This window comes from Epinephelus moara, chromosome 16 (assembly GCF_006386435.1).
Source record: "Epinephelus moara isolate mb chromosome 16, YSFRI_EMoa_1.0, whole genome shotgun sequence".
Classification (NCBI taxonomy): Eukaryota; Metazoa; Chordata; class Actinopteri; order Perciformes; family Serranidae; genus Epinephelus; species Epinephelus moara.
Genome location: NC_065521.1, coordinates 19,575,173 through 19,581,172, shown reverse-complemented (window position 1 = coordinate 19,581,172; position 6,000 = coordinate 19,575,173).

The window sequence follows — 6,000 nt, the reverse complement described above, 5'->3', positions numbered from 1 at the left end:
TTTAAACCTGTTGCTCTCTGCATGTGGAAGGAGGAGGGGGGAGGAGGAGGAGGAGGAGGAGGAGGAGGAGAAAGAGGTCATTTACATCTGATTACAGTTACTTCTGCTCCCTTGTTGGAGTGATTATACTGTGCTGGACATTGTGCAACTGTGTTTATATTCAAACGATAAGGTTTCATCCTTGTAAATTCTCATTAAATACCCAGGCTAGAGACATTTGATGCTCATATCAGGGTGTTCAATCAGAAGAAGTTGTGTAAGCTGCTGCAGAGACCTCAGAGGGTTTTTCTCCCTCATTTCCCTCACTGCAGTTCTAAGACTTTTGGGCCCTTTGGGAGCTGAGAGGAGGAAATGGAAAAGCATACAAACACTGTGTCCTTTAAAAGGCCACGGGGTATATATAGAGTCTGTGGACCTCTGCAGTTGTCCAAATAATAATGGTAAAGATGTATAAAGCACAAGTCACAAAAAAACATAGTTGAAGTGAAAGCTGCTACAACAAAGAGTAAGGTAAGATCCACACAAAGGAATGAGGCTCCTTGAGCTTAAAATAGGGCTGCAACTCATGTCATTTTTGAGTGAGCATGTTGTCTCTCAGTAAAGACATTAAATAAATGTTGAGAAAACAATTTTTACGAAGAAATATTATGAATGATAACAAAGAAACATTTACACAGATTGCTCAATGATGCGTTCATATTGGATCCTTTTCAAAAGTACTGGGTCCATTTTTGTCCCAGTTCTCCTGACTGATTATCTTGGCAACAAAGGCAGGAACACTCCAAAACATAATTATGTACCACAATCACAATGTCTGTTCCTTTTAGGGACTTTTCAAGAGGCTAATCTACACAGTGACTGACCTAGATACAAACTGGCACACATAAATATTGAAAAATTAGAGACATGGTTACTCAGCTTATTGACCCTTAATTGCAAAAGAAGTCTCGGGTTTATGCAGCCGATGTTTACACAAGGGTACATTAAGAGGTAAGTGATTCAAATATGGTTCAAAAAAAGATTAAACATAATATGGTGATGCCTGAAGAGCAGAATAAAAATGTCACGTTAACATTTGAGTTCATTTTGAGTTAACTGGGGCTGTCAGCAGGTGAAGTTTTTATCTTGTTGCTCAGTCTGTCTCCACCCCAAAAGTGATGATATAAACCAAACATTTAACTTCCAACCAACAGAGATCGGTGAAATTTTTATGTTATCATAAGAACACCTCCCAGTCTGTTTAATGGACCAGTGTCTCTATCATTGCACTCCAGTTTAAATGGAAAATGTAATTCAATTTGGCATATAAACGCTTCACTTTCAACTTCACAGACATGCCATGACCTTCCACGTACCACACGTCTGTGCTCAGATAATTGAGCAGCACTTACGGAAAACATATGTCTTCATATGTCTTCTTCTAATTCAGCTTTTACTGTAAGGGGCTCTCTTATTGTCATCTATGCTTTAAAAAAAGACTCAGCTATGAAATGAGCATAAAATAATACTGAAAAACAATGATCATTTGCGAGCGAGGAGGTTTTTTTCTAACAGCAGAGATTCATTATAACAGCTTCATCAGCCTCAGACAAGGTGTCTCCAGACACTAATAAATCCCAGTGTGAGACAGGGTGATAGCTCTACTAACCTGTCAGAGCTGTGTGTGTGTGTGTGTGTGTGTGTGTGTGTGTGATCTGTGTGTAGTAATAGTAGTCAGATCTTTTGCAAATTAGCTCCTGGAACTGTCTTGCAAATCCCAAATCAGCCTCTGTGTGCGTGTGTGTGTGTGTGTGTGTGTGTGTGTGTGTGTGTGTGGACAACTCATTGGACAAATAACAACAGTAATCAGAGCACATTCAGACAGTGTTTTACGGCTGTTTTAAAGAGATACTGAATCCAAGATCTACCTCTTCAGTATGAAACACCTACTGTACCCCCCCCCTGTAGACTTGACAGGTGACTCTGAAAAGTTTGTAGTTGGATTCAACTTACTTAAAAAGGATTCAAATAGTGACAAGTTAGTAAAAAAAAAAAAGAAGTAATAAAACTTCCTCTCAAACCAAATCACTTATGTTCAAAATAAATCATTTTCCAAAGATATGGATAAATGCACTGCTTCCTGGAACAAATATGTGTGGACAATAGAGAAGTGGAGTATACTGCGGGAATAGTTTATACATGTTTATATGGATATTTTGGTACTTCTTTCCACTGCATAAATCTGTCACTATTCCCATATTTTGTCAGTGATTTGAATTTGAGGTAACAACACCCTCTGTTCTTTTTTTAATTCATTTATTTTATCTTTCATTAAGACAAATAACATACACAACATATAGCAACACAGAGCACAGTACACATACATATCTGGAGGTCACGTAGTCACAGCTAGGCGTCCCTCTGGCCACCAATTCAGACTTTCCATTAGCATGCTAACTGATTCGCCCAAGAAAGTACCATAACTTACACACATATACAATACATACACACACATCTCCACAAATGAGTAGGAGTATGGGGGGAGGGGCAAATCGGGCACTGCATAGGCCCAGTCCACCTACAACTCCTTTTTAGTTTTTATTTTCCTATCTATTCCCATCCCTTCCCAAGGCTTAGTTAAGATAAGATAAGATAAGATAAGAAAAGATAAGATAAACTTTATTGTCCCAAATGGGAAATTTGTTTTGGGCACATGCGACATAGCTGCATAGCATAGTTGTTCCCATCCCTTTAGGAATTTTACGGGTTGTAGTTTTCTTTTACTTGTTAATCTTTCTATCATCCACTGTGTTTTAAGATACGTTTTAAATTCTGAAATATTAAGCTGTGGGTACGTTCTCTTTTAATATTCAAGCTTTGCCAAACAATATCACAATGTTACTGATCTCTGATTTGCCCACCCTTCATTCTTTGTGAAGAACGCTGCCATCTTTTCATAGCCTCTCAAGACTTCAGGGGGACAATGTTTTATTGGCAAGGTAAGTTTATTTATATAGCACCATTCACACACAAGGCAATCAAGGTGCTTTAGAAATAGATGAAATATAAGACTGTGAAGATCCCTGTGTCATCTAGGGGTGTGTCTGCTGTGAGAGTTTGTCAGGTCTGTCTCTCCCAAGCTGACTTGATTGCAACTCAGTACACCTGGGCCCGGTGTACTGAAGGTGACAAAAGCTGTGTTTATTCATTCACTCACTCACTCACTCTCTGCTTCTCCCTACAGGCAACCACTCTGGTCTGGTTTGGTGATGTTTTAGTTTCTTTGCTTTCATGCACTCTCAACACCTACACATACACACTGTCACATACCCATCATTCAGAACTCACACACAGTGTTGATATCACTGACATTCACACCCCATATGTTGCTCTTATTTAGTTATTTGCTAATTTGGTTTGATTTGGTTTGATTTGCTGCTAATAAAATATCTTTTGTTAACTGTTCATCATGGTGTGTCTCCCTTCTGTTATGGCCACTTGAGCCGGGTTGTAACAAAGATATTTAGAAAACATTAAAATTGCATTTAAAAGACATTACATTGAAAAAGGAGAGGGGAAAAAACATAAACTATACATGTTTATACACAATTTTAAGTGGAATATCTCTTTTAAAGGACTCACTGTAAACAATATGCAAAATAATACCAACAAAAAATTATTGGTCATTAATGATACAGAGAAAGCAGCATCTCATAAATTACCCATGTCCTCTGTCACAGCAGGATATATCAGGTCTGCTGGGGTCACTCAGCTCATTATGGTGAAGCCCTGACACTGGAGAGACACACAGCTGCCAAGAAGTACACTGAATTCATTGGTTGAGATTGGATATCAGTGCCACAAGGCAAACAGTAATCAAACATGGACGTCTTTAATACGTCTTTAATAGGACATTATGAATTTGGTTGTTTCTTGGATCTTAAGAAAATCACTTTGGCAGAGGAAGTCAGATGTCACAGCCTCTCGCATGAATGCATCAACCTCAAACACCTTTCAAAACAACTTGTCTGTAAAAGTACCACACTTAAGTACAATTTTAAGGACGAGTATTTTCATTTCACTGTACTTTTTAACTCCACTACATTTATTTGACAGTCAGTCATAGTATACATTATTATAGATTAAACTCACTGTTGGTTTTAAGCTACATTAGAAAAAAACCCAGAATAAACCACCCCAAACCAAATGAGCTTCACCAGGAAGGGTTCTCCATTCTCAGCTGTGCAGGTGTTCCAGAAGTTGCCAGAAGTAATAATAGGCTTCCCACCTGCAAACAAAAGCCATCTGTGTTGGCAATGGCATGCAAATGTTTTGTCCCTGTGCAAAGTCTGAAGAGAACCAGGAAGCATGGAGAGAGAAATAGCTCCAAGTCTTTGCAACAAAGGTTGCCTTGGATTTCAATTAGTCTTCACCTTACGTAACAGTGCCAACAGGACATTCTGCCAACAGGCTATTTTAAACTCTGTAATCATCAAGACAAGAACAAAATAAGTGGATCAGGTTGTTGCCGTCAGATGTATTTTGAATTTGTGACAAATTTTACACAAGGAAAATTAAATAAAATAAGATTGTCAAACCCTTAAAAAAAACTCATTGTGTAGCTGTCACACCTCCAACTCTTTCTCCTCCCCTCCAACACAGGACTGTGTGACATGAGCTCAGCCCTGCCTGCTGCTCCTGCTGACCTGTAGCACGGAGCTCACAGATAAATCCTCCTAATTGGACTCTGGCCAACACTATGGCACAAACTGTGCCAATACAGGTCCAACACAGTGCAGACGTGCGTGGTGCACCTTCAGTATACCATGAGCTGTTCGGCAGAGAATTTATTTAGAAACCCCACCTAATGATGACGCATATTGGTCCTAGCAGTAAATTTGACTTGTTCATGGCTGACATCTGTCAAGGTGGTAGAGGTGAGCACGATGGAGGTAAAGGCAGGTATGAACATAGATAAAAGTGGGCGCCATGACCACCCATCACATGTTTCAGTTGCTGAATTTGAGCCACAGTGTTTCCTGAAGGGCTTAGAAGAACCAGGACACTATCAAAATGGATAACAGCCACTTAATAAGTAAATAATAGTCTTTAAAGATTATCCACCTGCTTGTTTATGGTGTATAACAACCCAAAAGCCACACAATGGCATCCCCATTAGCAACACATAGAAATGAAAAGGTAGGAAACACACTATACACTGTCTTCTTTGAGTTGCACCTGCAGTTGAAGTTTTTTTCTCCACACATCATTAAGACACTCTTACTGAAATGTAGTGTCGCCATAGAAATAAATCCTGTTTACTTGCTTTTACACATAAAAGATTGCCTTGTTTTTCCTTTTTAATCCCTCTTGTTAAATTTGAGCCAATCACCCTGCAGTCATAGGCCTGGTTTGGCTCTGATTAGCCTGCTCTGCCCTGCTGTGGAAACCAGGGGTGTGTGTGTGTGTGTGTGTGTGTGTGTGTATGTGTGGTTGTTACTACTGCTTGAGGAGAAAAAGAACAAGCGGGCGGATGGTTTGAACCCTGAGCTGTGGCACAGTTTAAAACCACATAATACTATTAGACCCCAGAGGTCTGCTGGTTTAATAATGTGGACCAACATGGAACAAACCAGTGCCGCAAACAGACCTGCAGGACACCTGACAGTTCTTCAGGGTCAGTTCTTAAGAGTCATAACCTTTAGATCAGATGAGAGAGAGAGACAGAAGTGGACATATACCATGTCAAGAATCATGGTTCCTATCACATGGCTATCACATGTACTTGTGAACATTAGGCTGATTAAAGTGTGGGTATGTAGATTAGCAGCTGAACACAAAGTACATTTGTTCAACTGGCATTCATAGAAAAATATGTCGTCGGTTTAAATATGAATAGAAACCAACAGTGAGAATCCATTTCTGACACAGCAGACTTTGCTACTTTACGTGCATAAACCAACTTTTCAGAAGTTTGAAACTCTTGACTTTAAGAAAATCTATATTGCTGTTATAGAGGTT